The 17385-nt window shown below is 36.0% G+C and overlaps 1 long non-coding RNA gene across 2 annotated transcripts in view; it reads right to left on the minus strand.

The window, feature by feature from the left end:
* Positions 1 to 2893: 2893 nt before the first annotated feature.
* Positions 2894 to 17385, minus strand: part of LOC116242993 (uncharacterized) — a 62727-nt gene continuing 48235 nt past the window's right edge. The window contains exons 2-5 of one of the 2 annotated variants that reach the window (XR_016464310.1): positions 15060 to 15205; positions 9451 to 9516; positions 9099 to 9254; positions 2894 to 3181 (exon numbers count right to left, since the gene is read on the minus strand). This is a non-coding gene — a long non-coding RNA (uncharacterized LOC116242993). The remainder of the gene's footprint in view (positions 3182 to 9098; positions 9255 to 9450; positions 9517 to 15059; positions 15206 to 17385) is intronic. The other variant, XR_004169857.2, reaches the window with a different exon arrangement.

Raw genomic sequence — 17385 nt, forward strand, 5'->3', positions numbered from 1 at the left:
AATCATGCACTCTGTCATAGACAGACAGAGAAAAGTGGCTTTTCATCCACACTCTATAATTTATATATAGCTGCTTAAATTCCAGCACATTTCTTCACATAAAATGTCATGTTCCCATCCAAAAAGAGACTTTGATGAGCTCAAGATTAAATATATCACACTCAACAGGAGATGACTGACTCTGACTTCATAAAATCTTTTAATCCCAGTCATCACCTTCTATCATTTCTTCTATTCTGTACCTGGCAGGAGAATGGTGGAATAACTCTTACTAAACCATAGAGCTGATCAATGATTTGGACTGAATAATCCCGAAGAACAAGCCTGGCAAAAACAAACAAGGTTAATGATTTCTTACAGTCATTTCACTGTCTCCAACTTGCATTTTTTTAAGCAACCAAACTTGTGTGATGAGATGCAAGGTTGGTAGCTTTGTTCATAGTTAAGAGTTAAGCTATTATATATTTACATTCCCTTTCTGGAGATACAGTTCTCAATCACCTTTTAATTTTGGCATTCTTGTGATATATATTACTGTTTCCAGTTGCAATTGTATTCAAGACCACAATGATAGAAATAAAGTTGGTTGTTGGTTAGGTGTGCTTTATCCACATTAAAAATCAAAGAAACTCAACAAGTCCTTTGGCAGTGGAGCTGTGTTTCAGAACTTGTCAGATATGTCCTTGGTACCAGGAATGGGCCTCTTGTCATATTGCTATACTGCCTCTTGCCATCTGGCTAATCTTTGGGAAAAACACTCCCTTTCACAGTGAATGAATGAAGATGCAACTTCTGGGCAAAGAGTTAGAATGAGATAGGAAAGATTTTATTTCAGTCCTCAGCCTGTGTGAGGTTTCTTAAATGTGAAAAGCTATACATGAAGTACATAAATGAGTGAGTAGGATGAACAGCCTTCAGTGAACTAGAGGCCATCAAAAAAGATAGTAGGAGTTGGGTTGAAAATAAGAAGCAGGATTTCTCCAAAGCATCTTATTTATAAAAAAAAATCATGCTTGCGTAGCAAAGTACAAGAATTGACGTTGATTGTTTTGTTTTCATTTCATTTGATTTGTTTCCTAGAATAACGAATGAGAAACTAGTAGGCACTATAGCGTGGTAGTTACTTGAGGAGAAGGACTGTGAGAAATTCCTTCCTCAGTCCTTTACAAACCATCTCTTTGTCCCCAGCATTACAAAGTGATTTGTTCATTAAAATCATAGAATATGTTTGGAAGAGACTTAGAGAAATAATGTCACCCATCAACTTTGAAGATCTCTTATCAAAACTACATAGTTATAACACCCTTAACTACACAATACATACTTCACTCTGCTTTTCTACTGCAAAATACAGGTCTATCTCCAAAAAAAAAAAAAAAAAAAAAAAAAAAAAAAAAAAAAAAAAAGAAAGAAAAGATAGATACTTACAGACACTTCTCCAAAATACATTTGGCTAGAAATTATGCTACAAATGCAATTGTAAGCATACGCTTTCCATAGGACTGATTTATGTTTTAGTCACAATGAGAAATGCTGTCTTTAGACATTCATTTTTGTAATAATGCATGTACAGAGAACTAAGTGTCTGGAGCTGAAATAAGTGTAAGTTTAAAAGGTAACTGAAATGTTGGCCAAATATTTCAGTGAAAGTTTTTATTTGAATGAATGTTAAACAAAACCTCGCTACTCAATATTTGATCTGTGAGAGCTTAGAAGTGTTAGAGTTCGGAGAATCAACAGTGCTATATTTGAATGATTAAAAATATAAGAAGCTGCTTAAAGGTGAAAATAACAGGAGCTTGCAGTAAAAAAAGACGAAAGCAAATTGGTTCAACTATGAATGGATAGTTCTGACCTTTTGATCTGACAAAACAATCACTGCAAAGGTGTTGATTTTAAAACTGCAAAGAAGATGGGAAAACTCAAGTAAAATGTGAGAGAATGCTTTAAATGGCATGCATTATTACATTTCCTATCAGTTCAGCCACAGCTGTGCTTTGTTAAGGATGAAAATTATTTACTCTGAATAATAAGAAAGTCAATTTTATGGCCAGTCCTGGCTTGAAGAATAGGATAAAAAGGCAATTACCTAATGCTGTAAGCTGAAGCAACAACCTGCATACCTTCCAGTGCTTGAAGAGATTACAGGAATTCTTCCAAAATGAAGTTTCACACTCAGTTCCTGTTTCTGTTGCAGCTGAGCAAAGTACTGAACTATGTAGGAGCATCTGCTGCACGGAAGGGAAAGAACTGACTTCCTCTCTGCAGAGAGGAATACCAGTTAACTTTCTCAGAGAAAATCAGATAAAGTTATCTTCATTCCTATTCCCAGTAGCATAAAAAGAGAGAGAGCTGCTCACCTTTATCCATACTTCTCTGTCCACTTCCATTCCTTAGAAAGGCAGAAAATGCTACTGAGCCTGTCTGTTACCTGTCTGCTTCTCCTCAGAAGGCCATGGAAATGTAAAAAAGGGCAAAGAATGCTTATTTTATGAAAAACTGATAGGGATAGTACAGTGAGTCTAATAGCCCCAAAGAAGTTTATAAACCTTTTTGTTTCATGTAAGTTCCCTTTCCCACCCATCTTTCAACTTGCAGCAGCAGTGTCCACCCTGGGACTCTGAGAACTCAGTCTAAAGAAAAACTAAGATTACTGAAGGGATTATTTTACTATCTCTTACCAAAGCCTGTTAAAATACCCTTTTTTTTTTCCTCCTCTTTCTTCTGTACCATTTAATCTACCTTTGCTAATCTCTTTTTTTACTTCATATTACACAATTACAGGGGGACTGAGGAGTTTCAAAGATATGTGTGTCCTGAGCCATAAATAATATTTCTGTTTGAAAATAATCTAGTAATGCCAGCACTCAATAATGTAAGCCTGTAACTTTTGTTGAGAGCCCAAGAAATAGAGAAATCAGTATCAGAGAAACTCAAATTTGGGGCTTTTTATTTTTTACTTTTGTGTTAACAATCGCAAGTCTCAACTGAACTGTAATTTTTCTTATTGTGATGCACCATCATAGCGTTCCCATGTCAAGCAATAAACTCAGTTAAACTCAGTCACAAATGTCCTTTGTTCTTTGGGTGTCAACAGCCTGGATGCTGCAGAACACGCTTACTATCTCAATGAAAATAACATCTCCACAGTTAACCAAATCTCAGCTCCTCCAGATTGGATCTACAAAGCAAGAAAAACCAAAGCACAATAGGGTTATTAAGCGTTCAATTTTGCACCACCTACCTCTATTTGCTCAGCCTCAGGCAAAATGAAATAGTGAAAAAACTAATCAAACAGATATTTCCACCACTACCTACTGTACAAGATAGCCATTTTTTTAAATCCAGTTGCAGCTAGTGTATTAGTGCATGTGACAAGTTCTCAACAAATGTATAAGCTGGCCTTAAATCAACTCTCAACTCTTCATAGTGACTTCTATCTGTAAACCACCAAAACCTATCTCTGCTTAATATATGTCAATAACCATAACCCTTAGAGCTTTTACCTTTTATTTGTTTCCACCACTTCTGCAATCGCCTTCATAGCAAACAAAATCCTGTGCTTTCATCTTGTTTAACACAGCTTGAATACTTTCATTTCTGTAGCAACTAGCATGTTCACCACATCTTTGAAAGGTCTCTATTTTTAACCAGGCACAAACACAGCTAAGGTTGTGTAGCATCCTTTCACAGAGGCAGAAGGTCCAGTTGTGGCAATCAACATACTGATTTACCTCTCCTTTTGTGTCTCTAGTCTGGCTGCTGCCTTGCACAAGCTTTGCTTGCTTTGTCTTGCATTTTGAAAAGAGAATTTTGATAAGAATTATCTTCACTTGTTCCCCGGAGTCCTTTTCTATTATGGAGAATATCATATTTGTTTCACTTATTCCTCCGGTCTTTTTGCTTGCCTGTTTAGATTTTTTTTGCTTGTTTGTCACTTTTTCCAGCTTTTAAGAAAAAGCCTTAAGAAAAGCTAATTTGTTCCTACCCTTGAGTGATTTTCTCATTCCATCACAAAACAGTCCTGTATACTGCAATTAATACTGACAAGCTAATAAATCTTAGGTGAGTTTTTTTAGTTTGTAGCTTTTTTGTTGATATGATTTTGTTTTCTTTCATACATATTTCATATAGGGAGTCCAAAGCCTCTGTGAAAGTTCACCTCAGAAATGATTTTGAAGATTTTCAGCAAGACAATGAGAAACTCGAATGTTTCACAAAACTAATTGTTTTACTATCAGATTTTTTTTGTTGTTTTTCCACAATTAGTAAATAACTTTGGATGGGATTTCACCTATGTAATATTAAAATAGGAACTTCAGAACAGATGAAATTGATTGTTTCACATGGCCTACATTTTACATAACTTTCCATGCTTTACATTTGAATCTTGAAATCAACCTAGTTTTGAAGTATTTGGTATTTTACTACTTCTACTTGTTCCTTTTAAGAAATACACATTTTCAAAATTCAATTTAAAAATACTGAATGTAAATCTATGTTTAAAAAAAAAATATGTTTTATTAGGGAAGATTCTCTACTTTATGGGAGGAAAAAAAAGATTTGCTGAGGAAATGTATATACCATACAATTCAGCTTTGTCATACTTTGCCAGAAAAGGAAGTAGATATTTCCTGAGTTAATTCAAGATAAAATGGTATTTTTAAACGTTTTGTAAACAGTTTATGGTGAATATTTAAAAGCTACTGCTGCTTTGATTCTGCCTGGAAGACCACCTTATATGGAGGAGCTGGTGGTACACTCAACAGTTAACCTGAGCGCACTCAGAACTGCTCTGTGCTGCACATGCAATGTGGCTTTCACTGCTGTACTACTGTGCAGCCATGTCTCGGCTGCATGATCAGCCTCACTGTCACACCGTAATAGTAGGGCCTGCAGCCAGCTGAGCACTAGCAAATGCAACACCTATTTGTCCTTGCGTTCAGCTAAAAGTGCAGCAAGAACCTCTCATGTGAACATCCATTTTATGTGACAGAAGAAATGATGAACAGGTTTGTTATCTTGTAAGATAATTCTCAGGAAGCTCAAATGACAAAAATTGTGTCACCCTTTCCAAAGCCAGGGTCTGCATGGCTTACTGCACATGTTCTGAGGCTCGTTCTAAGCCATAATGTTCTAAGCTGGGAGTTCCCAGTATCTATAGTGATGCAAGATTATCTTTACTACTCTTTCTTTCTTTACAGTGATATCTCTAAAAAATAGTATTTTAAAGGGTACTTTAAAGAGCCCAAGTGCCCTTCTTACTAAGATCATAACAGACAACCATCTTCTAGTGCAAAACAAGTACTTAGTTAAAACAATTATTTGGAAACAGCAGGACTATCTAAACTGCAAATGAAAATCAGTTTTTCTCATAACAGGCTAATTTCTATTTTCCTCTTCTACGTTTAGTGAAAATACAAGTACCACTGTTTGAATAAGGGGTTGATGCCCAGCATGTGTGCAGTTACTGATGAAGTTCTGATTGGCTCTAAAATGTATTTTCCCTGTCCTCTCCCCAGGAGCACTTTCAAGATGCATTCAGAAAATTGGCTTAAACAACCTGATAACTCCAGCTTTAAGAACCATTTTTGATGTAGTCAAATACATGCAAATTACTCACAAAAATATTCTTCTTTAATCTTATACATTCCAGACATTTAGCGCAAACTGCTGCTGTAGCAATTACATGTACCTATTATAGTATGTGATGTTATCCTTATGTCATCTCAGTGCAAACTCAAGAGCTCAAATTGACAACACTGATGTAAAGCTGAAATGATTTTCTGACTACTCAATTAACTGACCATAAGATGAGCAAGTGTTTGGACTTAGTTGTTTTTTCTTTGGCAGTTGTTTATACACATTCCCATTATTATAAACATGCAACCAACCTCATGTTTACTACAGAGAAAATATGCCATCTGCTACTGCAGAGACGGTAATTGCTGCTGGAATAATAGAATCACAGAAAGGTATGGGTTATAAGGGATCTTAAAGGTCTTCTAGTTCCAACCCACCTCCTGTGGGCAGGCACAACTCCCACTAGATCCAGTTGTCCAAAGCCCCATCCAATCCAACATCCATTGAACATCTCTAGGGACAGGACATCCACAGCTTCTCAGGGTTTTCTGTTCCTGTGTCTCACCACCCTCATACTGAAAAATCTCTTTCTAATACCTAAACTAACCTTACTTACTTTCAGTTTAAATCATTATGCCTTTTCTATCACTACACTTAATATTTACTGGAATGCTGCACTGATGTCTCTCTGGAACATTTTCTCCATGGTGAACAATGCAACTCTCAAAGCTTGTCTTCATAGACAGCAGGATATTCAATTCAGCTAAGAACATCTCTACAGATAGAGACTCCACACCTTCTCTGGATAACATGTTTTAGTGTTCAACTACCATCCCAGTAAATAAATATTTCTTTATGTTTGTGTTTCAGATAAGGTATTCATGCACATTGATAAGATCCTCCTGAACCTGCTCTTCTCCTCTACAGGTTGAACACTCCTAGATCTCTCAGCATCTCCTCACATACAATCATTTGACCATCTCTGTGGTTCTTTTCTGGATTCCAGAATGTCCATATCTCCCTCATACTGAGGAACTCAGAACTGGACCTAGCACACCAGATGTGTCTCATCAGTGTTGAGCAGAGAAAGAGTCACCTCCCTTTACCTGATAACAAACCTTTCTTAACATAGTAAAGAAGGCCAACAGCAATCTGTTCTGCAAGGACATATTGTTGACTCGTGATCAGCTTCATGTTTGCAGGATCCCAAGGGCTTTCTCTGCCAAGCTGCTTTCCCATCAATTGGTCATTTGATTCTTCTTCATCACTATGCAGTTTGTAGCAGATACAGATACCCATCACAATATCACTTAAGTTTCTGGTCCATAAATTCTCATCTGGCCTATAATCTGTCCCAAGACATTGCTCTGTGCATTTGCACTGCTTTCTCACAATAAGAGTGGCTCCTTTCCTTGCCATTCCAGATGGTATTTCCTAAACAGTTCCAAGCACTGCATCCCACCATGCTCTATAACGCCAGCAAGATCATGGGGCTGTAACTGTTTGTGTGTATTAGTGGACAGACACTTCAGAGGCATCCAGGTGTGCCAACATACCCGAATACTATGCAAATGTCTCATGTGTCCCAGCTAGAGAGGAGAACACTTGCAATTATATTTCCACTACTGAGAAATTACCTGATAAGTCTTCTTGACAAACTCATCAGGTAATCACGCTTGAGGTGACAGATTCTATTTAGTATCATGTGTTAGAGGATATGACTCAATACACAGAGTTGGACAATAACACATAGCCTGATTGCATTGGCTTTGTTACATATATAATTAACCAAAATAAAGAATTCTTGAACTGTGCAGAGTAGTGTATTTCTCTCATTAAACAGCATTTTGTCAGGCAATGAAAAGGGCAGTTCAATAAAAACACAGGACAAAATACATGAAAATCTATAATTTTGGCTCAGCAACCTATGGAGAAAAACTATACACAGCAATAGAGCACATGGAAATGCTAGCTGTAAGAGAATGATGCAGGCCATCTAAGCCAGTTTCAAACTCAAAATAGAAGTATTTCCAATACTGCCTAGTCAGCCCAGGTTTTGTCTAGCCAAATCTTTAAATATTTCAAATACAGAGGATATACAACCTCTAAACTTGCAGGTTGTAGCTTATGTCCTTCGGCACTGAACAAGCTACCTGAGGAGGCTGGGTAGTCTTCTTTTTTGGAGATACTCAAAGCCTTCCTGGATGGTTTCCTATGCAACCTACTTTAGGGAACCTGCTTTAGTAGAGGGGGTTGGACTAGAATTCTGTGATTCTGTGAAATAGTTTTAAGTTCAAGTTTTCTCTGGCCCTACAATAAAACTTTTGAAGTCTTGTTCTGTAAGAGTGAATATGTGAGCAACTGAAGAAGTAGAATTTGCTTTAAGCAGAAGCAAATAATAATAACATAATATAGTCACCTGTCAGCAGATCAAATTTTAAAGGAAGAAAATGAGTCTCAGAGAAGATCATAGTGCAACAGAGAATGAAAATCTTTCAAAAGTAGCTGAGATACTATAACTCTGAAAAAGATAATGAAATTTCTGAAGGAGAAAGGAAAGTACATGACCTAATTATAAAGCAATGAACAAACCTGAAAAATTGTGTGAAAGCACTTGAATATGATAAAATGCTCATGAAGAATACAGCTTGCATATTTATAACTGGAGTGGTTTACACAAAGGAAAATGCTCAAATGTAAATACATCAAATATAAATGGGCTTAGGAGTACCAAGAGCATCACCATCTATCACTGTCTCAGTAAATAAAATTCAAAAGAAATTAGGAGTTGTAAATCTGAGTTTGCTTCATGAAAGGCTGTACAATAACTGCCTCCTCACTGACCCACTGTGGCCTTCTATGTCAGGATGCTTAAACTTGGTGTTAAACTTTCATGCTAAAGAATACATGCATACATACCCTTAAAGAGAAGAAGACTGTAGCATTCATCAGTAGTCTACACACAACTCATTTTTCACAATAATATATCTTCTGATTGACATAAAAGGAATTATTTTTGCTCCATTCTCATTTTAACATTTTATTATTGTAAGTATATTAGTATGTTCTTGCATCTATAAAGCTGATTTATCAAAATGTCTCTATTCAATTTAAAAAAAGAGAGAGAGAGCAGGCAGCAGGTTTCATGTAGTCAGCAGGATTTATAGCATAAACTGTATTTTCTCAAAAACAAGTAGTAAGAAGGTGATTTACCCCTTCTGAAGGAAGTGCCTCCCCAGATGTGATTTGTGAGACTATATTGCTAGTGAGAATATTTTAAAGATTTAGGTCTCAGATAATGCATAGACTCATCTATCTAAAACTGTAAGCACAACAAGAAGTAATTTTAGTAGCCTGTTTCTTATTATGGAATCCCCAAGCCTAAAGCAATAATTGATTGAGTCGAGTTAGGAGTGCTAAGAAATCATCTGGGAGGCTAATAAGACACCCTGGATTCTAAACTTTCTTTTACAAACTTTATGGATTACAAATTCTATCCAGAACATTTTACTTACGTATATTTGGAGTAACAAGCATCCAGTCAACATTACTAGCCTGGAAAGTAGCAACTTATTAATTTTTTTCCATCACTCAGTAATCTTTTGCAATCTTCTTCCCCAAATATAAATATTTCAACTGGAAGGGTAGTTTTTTTCTTTGTTTGTTATTGCCTGAAAATAAAATGCTTTCATTTTGACCTGAAAATTCATAGTGTTCAAATTTTGGGGGAAAAAAAAAAAAGAAATCAAATATAAATAGAGTTAGAAAAAACCTCTCCAAGACCCATCATCCCTGGAAAATTCCTAAGGGATTCTTTAACCTATAAAAAGAAAATGCATCAAGTCAATGATGCTGTGATTTACAGACCTGAGGGAAAAGTAGAGGATAACATCTTGATTAATGTTCCTTCTCTTCAGTCATGTTACTTGAAACCTGAAGAGATGATATATAAGAAAATGTCTTATACGGATGGCATGATCCACTTTCAGCCCAGAGACAGGATTTGCAGTTTTTCCTGCACTTACTCTTAGTTCTGGAGGAAAGATTTCACAGAAAATGAAGAGCTTCAAAGTACAGAGTGAGGGGGCAGAAAGTTGCTACTGATAGAAGAAAATTATAAAATCTATAAATTCTTGCTTTCAGAAGCTTCAGATGCAAAGTCTGTATTAGGATGATGGGACATGAAATTACATTGACTAGTAATAACACTATTTCCATAACAGCAACTGTTAGTCAAAGACTTTGTAATTATCTCTATGTCCTAAAGGACCAGAATTATAAGGGAGTGATTCCACTGCCTAAATACAAACATTTCTTGTTATTTAGATGAGCTAGCTATCCAAGATAGCTGCAAGTACTGTTATAAAAAAAAGCTTTGTAAGAAACTCCTGCAGAGGCAATGGAAGCCAGGTAGGTGCTTGTGTTTCTAAAATAACACCTGGTTCTTCTGCTTAGGCAGCAAAATTCACTCTACTCTTTTCCCCCACTCCTCCCTAGCCTCAAGGAGTGTCTTTCAGTATTTCCTTAAAGCTGAATCCACTGGAAAATGTATCCTTTGTCTTAACTTAGACTGCACTTTCATAGCAGCTATCAAAAGGAATGAAGTTCGTATAATCACTTTTTCAGTGTGTTTTCATATGAACACATACATCATTGTCCGTACACGTTTTCTATTTAACAACTTTTGAGCAATTTCAGCCAATTTGACAGCTGAACACTGGCTTCAGAGTCATTAACAATCTACAAGGGTCATGAAAGTAAGCTAGATAAATGACTCTATTAGTTCCCTGACAAGAAAAAGTGTGGTATCAATTTTATTACAGACACTGAAGAGCCACATAACAGAGAACTAATAGAAGCACTCCAGCAAGAAAAACTTCATCTAGAATTAGATACTCCACAAACACATCAAAGCCCACCCATGTGAACATAGGCTTCATCAGTTTCACAGCTCACAGATTTATCCCAGCTTTTATCACACTTCCACAGCCATTTTTAATAGCATATGCCACTCAAGCAGCATGGAAGTTGGACGTGTGTAAGAAACTAGAAAGTTTAAAGACCATAAACCAAACACAAAAGCAAGGGTACGCAGGGGTAGAGAATACCTTACGTTTTCATTCTAACATATATTCAGAGAGCAAATCTGAAATATCAATAATGAAAGAAAATGTGAGAAAACACATGGCATAATGTTTCTATCTGAACTGAGAGAAATTTTCACAAGAAATCATATATATCCTACAAAAATAACACTAAGTAGCTCAGTTTTGACTCATCTAACAGCTTGTGAAGGCAATTCTGGTTCATTCAACTTTTTTTCCATGCTTGTTTTAATGGCTACTACCAATCTTTTCCTTGGTTAACAGAATAACTTGACACTCTAAATTAATTTTGTATGTGGCTTGTTTTATGCTACATAATTGTATGGGAACTGTTAGGTTACAGACTGAACCAGTGATTGGACACCAAGTGAAGGGGGCATAGCCAGATTTGGAAGCAGAGGTGGGAGCAATTCAGCTGTGTGGCAGGAAGGGATGGACTCAGGGCCCATTCCTCCCTAACCTCATTGAAGAGCTGACAGCCACAAAGGAAGTAGCTCTACCTGGAGATTTGGCTCTACTTGGAGATTGCTTCCTATGGAATGTTTGACAAGCCCTGATCCTTGGGAAGGAGTAAGCAATTCCTTCTTTCTTTCTGGATTGTGACTGCTACCTTTCTTGAGTGATCTGAAATTGGTTTAAAGCAGCTATATCTGCTGCCTCCTATCCTTGCAATAACATATCCAAGTGTCCATACACATGATGAAGTACCTGCATGTTGTCTACATTTTGCAAATGGAACAGGTATCCCAATGAGACTGCTGCTTACGGGTCTAGAGGAATAAGCAACCAAACACTTCTTAAAGATTAATTTCTAAGATAATCCATACAGAAGTTAGAAAATGTCAGAATTAGCCTGTTAAATTTTATGTCAATGTATTATGGCACTGTATTTAATGTCGTGCTGTCACATCTCATATTATTCCCAGGGAACTCATCTTGTGCACTCACTAACATTGGCACACTTTCAGAAAGCCATAGAGCTACAGTTTATTTTGTATCAGCAATATAAGGAATTTTTCAAATTTTTCAAATTACCATTTTAATAGGATTTAACTGACCCTAAACAAAGAGATGACCAGTCCCTATGCCTAAAAGGCTGAGATATTTATGTAAGCCTTCTTTTAATATGGGTTGCTTCGAGTATCACAGTAACTGTTTCCTGAATTTTGAGCCAACATAATTTCATACTTTTGCGTACAGCAGAATTTAAGGGGGTAACAGAACAAAAGATTTGAACTGGATCTCATAAAATTGATGTAAAGTTCAGATAGTAGTAGCAATATCTAATACAAACATTTCCTTCAGAACTGTACTATGTGCAACAGTTCTACTTTAAACATGGCATTCATAGGACCAGATACAATTAGTGGAACACAGTAACTCCTATGGATAAATAAGATTAACTTAGAACCAGAATATATAAATTGTAACAATAGAATGATACATTGAGGAAACAGAATGCAACAAGCAGAAGAAAGGGTGGGGATGTGAAACACGTGTAAAGATTTTCATTACAAAGCATTACAAAGCTATTTGTTATTTCTTTATACTGGAATACTTTATTTGATCTTCTACCCCTGTTCTTAGTTGGTTTGTGAAAGGGAGAAAAACATGCTGAAGAGCTCATTCTTCTCTGATATGCTGGCTGTTTAGTCTCCCACATACTGGTCTCTTAGTAGAAACACTCATCAAAATAACTCAGAATTTGAATGGATAGAAGCCTAAAGACATCCTATATGATTTTATTTATCTAAGCATATATGTGGTAATGAACTTCGATCTTCTACTACCCAGATATTTTAAAAATCAGAAAAATAGAAATGCAACACATTTTACCTTAATTTGCTATTTCAAGCAGACAGATTTCACTTGAACTCTTATTCATGTACAAAGAAATCCTCTGGAACAACTATAAATTCCTTATCATGAAAGGATACTATCCTATATACCATATAGGATACTAGAAGCAAAGGTCATCACCTTTCTTCATCCTATTGTCCCCTTACTGTAACACAGTGCAAGTAAAAAGAGGAGATAACCTTCGATATAGTTAAATTCAAAGTGCTAGAAAGCAAGAAATGAAACGAAATCCCAGCAACATGCCATTAGAAGGGCCTGCTTAGTTAGCCAGGAGACAAAGGTAACCTGGTCAAAGGTAGCTTTTTGGTGAAGAATTTAGATGATCTGGTGAAAATCTTAGCTGATAAAAGACTCAAGTAGATGTTCACGTTGATTTTCCTTTGGGAAAGGCTAAGTTTTCCTGATGTTCCTGTCAGGGCATTTATATATTTATATATTTATGTTGAACTGATCAGAGCATAAGCATTATCTAGTACCAAAAGCTTGATGGGATTCTTAATTGTTCTACTCTTGCATAGCAAAATCCACAGTGAATTTCAATAATTAGACTGACAATGTAAGCATAGCTAGCTTGCTCTTAGTCATCTCTTGAAAAAGAAATTGCTGCATCTCATGTGGTTGCCTTGGCAATCCACAATTTAACTTATTTTTTAAACACAAGTTTGCCACAGAGATGCATGCTCTGCATTACCTTCCAATGGCTCCAATAGACCACTAACAGAAGTTACATTGTTACTGATGCAGAGTAGACAATGCATGTGTAAAACAATATTTAAACGTCCTTAGCATTCAGCAAAGTGGTTTATAAAATTTACAAGGACTTGCATGCATTTCTTTGATGCTTCTTAGATTCCTTCTGTCCCAGTATCTTTTTTTTTTTCTTTCCCAACAATAATCATTCTACATCAAATCTCACATAATGAAGCTGAACGGAGTGGCATTTTCTTTGACACAAGTAACTGTTCATATGCTGCCCCTGTGTAATGAGGCATTATAAACAAAATGATGTGTTAATAAGTTAGCACAGCTGGTATTTGGGGTTGGATCCTGGCTAAATAAGGTCAGCATAGAGAAGCATTCCACGAATTATGATCACAGAATCACAGAATCACAGAATCACTAAGGTTGGAAAAGACCTATAAGATCATCCAGTCCAACCATCCACCTGTCACCAATGGTTCTCAATGATGTTTCAGTTCCCAAAATATCTCTATTAGGAAGGAGATTCTCCAATGCAACTTTATCATCTTCTATCTCCCTCATATAGACGAAATTGGTGGCTGGGCACTCCTAAAATCTAGTGTTTCACGTACTTATCTAATTGACATACTGATTTTAGCCAGTTTGTGGACTCAACTGTGAAACTAATTGCTGCTTTGCTCCAGCTGCTGTTGCTACTAAAAATACATATACATTCTATTCTGTACAATAAATTAACAAAATGTAATGACATAAAGAAACAGAAGATTTTGTACTATGGAAATAGATTATCTGCAAAAGTTAATGTTGCAAACTATGCTGTGTATTGGTAACATAATATTTGAAGGAGATGGGAAAATAATTACAATTGATCACATTGGAAGGATATTTTCTGAAGCCTAGACATAGAGAATCTTTATTTTCTACTTGAAAGATAACAACAAAACTGACCTGTAACATGGGAAACAGGAAGAACAAAGTAGTGATGCAGTCAAGAATTCTATTTTTGCAGGCAGACATATTCTGGTTATTAAACACCAAGAAACAGTATCATGGTGAACAGAATTCAGCAGGAAAAGATGTTTTCAGGATTCTGTAGACCATAAGTACATGGAGTTCATGACAAATAGGAATACCTTTTCTGTGTGATGGATCATGTATGCTTATGCCAGCTGGAAAATTTGTTTTCTTAACAGCCTACAACAGAGCACTATCACTTTCTACATAATAATAAGACACACACGAATAGCTATATCTAATAGGGATTTTCAGACAAGGCATGACATCAGGGAGAATTGTGAGCAGCAGTATATACTCAGTGCTCATTAAATCTCGTAACTATCCCCAAACCATCAAGAACTGCGTGGCTGACTCAGTCAAACCTCGGTGTCTCCAAAGCTGTCTCAGTATAATACAAAGGCCTTCTGTGCTCTCTGCAGTCCATACAAAACCACAAACCATCTTTCAGCTCAGAATACACTCATGTAGGTAGTACTGTGTGGAGCCAGGAATTGGACTTGATGATCCTTGTGGATGTCTTCCAAATCAGATTTTATATAATTTTTACAATCTACCCTACAAAACATAGCTGCAGGTAATGTGGTCAAGATCATAGTACTCAATGCTAAATCAGCAATCAGCACTACATCATTACATTTCTTTTCTGTCTCGACCATGTCTGCTTGTTAAGATATTGCCCCACATCCAGACTTCAGGTAGTCCCTACGGCTTAGTGCAAGTGAGAATTTCCTATCTGTTTTTATTTAAAGATTCCTTATTGTGAAAACATTTACTGTTTCTGTATCAACATACCTCCTGCACACGTGCTGATCTGGGTGTTGCTCCAAAAATGTTTTCAGAATGGAATTTGGGGTCTACCTCTCTTCCTTCCTGATATTCCCATGTTTGAGATGTATTCCTTCCTTTCTGGCAGAGCCACTGTGCTTACTCCTGAGAACCTGCCCATGTGCAGAAGAAGGAAGATAGAAAGAAACTGTCACTTACGGAAATGGACAGAGACATTTTGTAGAATACAGTAAAAATCTTTCATGACCTGAAAATGAGGAGACACAGGGCAACGGGATGAGAGGAAAAAAATGAGAATCAGGTGACCACATTTGCAGAGAATATCACAAATCTTAATCTACTGCTTTTTGATTTTTAAGCCCAGATTCCGTCTGCTCAAATCTCAATGAAGTATTTGTTTTGCAATGGCATTTTGAAAGACTGTAAGATCAGCATTCTTTACTTGTAAATACAAGCCTAGTATATGGGTTTTCATACATTTTTACAACACTCATTGCTTTTCTTTTGATTGTGCCTGTAAATTACATCAACTACTCAACGATAAACCCTACCATACGCTAGCATATATTTTCAATACTTCATATAAAACATCTGTGTAAGTCAGAAGCATCTAGACATATATTTGTATATACATGTGCTTGCATTTATACTATATATTAATATTTGTACATATAGCACCATTTTCTAGAATATACTGATGATTAGATGTGAACAAATCTGATGATTTCTGTGCTTGCTTTTCTTTGGATTTTCTGTTTCTTAGTTGTTTTTAGGCTGACCAAAAAACATAGATATATTAATGCCATAATGTAAGAGCTTAGGATTGATTTGTAAACAACTTCATACTGTTAAGCAAATCACTCTGTTTACATCCTTTAATCCATATATAACAGAATACAATCTACTAGCACAAATACTGAAATGTATTTGGTATCAGTCTTGGATCTACACAGAACCTGCATAAGACTGATAAATGACAGAAGTGTATACAGGAAATTTGTTTCACTATAAAGCTCATCTTCATTCTCCAGAAAATTCATAATCTCTTCTACCTGAGAATTGTAGACTGTGTGGTTTGCTGTATGTTGCCTCTGGTTATATTCAGGGAATTATCATATTTTATCATCAAACTTGACAGTGTGTACCTTGCTAAAGCACTATTTCTGAATAACACTAAAGAAATGTCTTCTGGTTGTGGGTTCTGGCAATGTAACAGCATACTTCCATACATTAGCCACCTTTGAGAACAAATAATAAGCTGATTAAAACATCATATAATTCATTTACATAGCCAATCTTACGCAATATACATTGTGAGTCTTGCTAAAATCCTTTATTCTATCTCTTCAATGTTCTGCTTCTGTGCATTTTGTAGCTTCTAGGTCAGTAGTAAGAAAAGTATCCTGATCAGTAAATGTGTTTTCTTTTCATGTCTTTAATTATTAAAGCATCTATGTTTGTTCTGGCAGAGTCTTTTTTTTTTTTTTTTAATAAGACTAGCACGAATGCAACCACGCAGTTGCGAACATGCATATCTATGCAGTTACAGCAAACTTTACTACCTTATTCTCATGTTTTCACATTGCATATATATGGCAATGTTCATATTGCTGTACTCCCAAAGGACAACACATCAAGTTTGTGAAATATCATATTGCAATATTGATGAAGTCTGGTTTTGATTTTTTTTTTTTTATACTTCATGGCACATAAGGGAAGGATCACCACTTCCTCAGGGAAGATCATCGCTTCTTTAAAGACACTATGGTTTGCCCATCTGAAATAAAGCCAACCCATCTGTGCTGTTTTCAAATGGATATATTTAGATTTATTTCAGAATTTCTTCTGTAAAGCCCTGTGATTCAACTGTAATAGCTGGAAGTATTCATGGAGAACACCATCATGATCACATGAGCTAAAAAAAAGCATTAAAATTCTAAAATATCCCTTATTTTATATTAATCACTGCATTCAAGATTACCAGTTTTTTTCTGACCATGATCTAATACATTTGCCACTGACATTTGTAGTGAGGTTTTTTGCTTCCTAACAACTGATTAACAATACGTTTCCTCCTGTTTAAGAGGTGCTTAACCAATATTATCATCAGACACTAGAAACAGTTACAACACCATCACAGAAAGAGACCCTTACTGCTCTTACAAGCAAGACATTTTTATGACTAAAGAAAATATTTTGAAAAGACAGATAATATCTATGCACATACATATATACACACACCCTTCTTAACTCTAAAATTACACTCTTTTCCTCTCATGATGCCTCTTTTAGCACTGCTGCAAGTTCTACAGAAACTGTACATGGTACAGCA

The sequence above is a fragment of the Phasianus colchicus genome, chromosome 2 (genome assembly GCF_987193195.1).
Source record: "Phasianus colchicus chromosome 2, bPhaCol1.hap1.1, whole genome shotgun sequence".
NCBI classification, from domain to species: Eukaryota; Metazoa; Chordata; class Aves; order Galliformes; family Phasianidae; genus Phasianus; species Phasianus colchicus.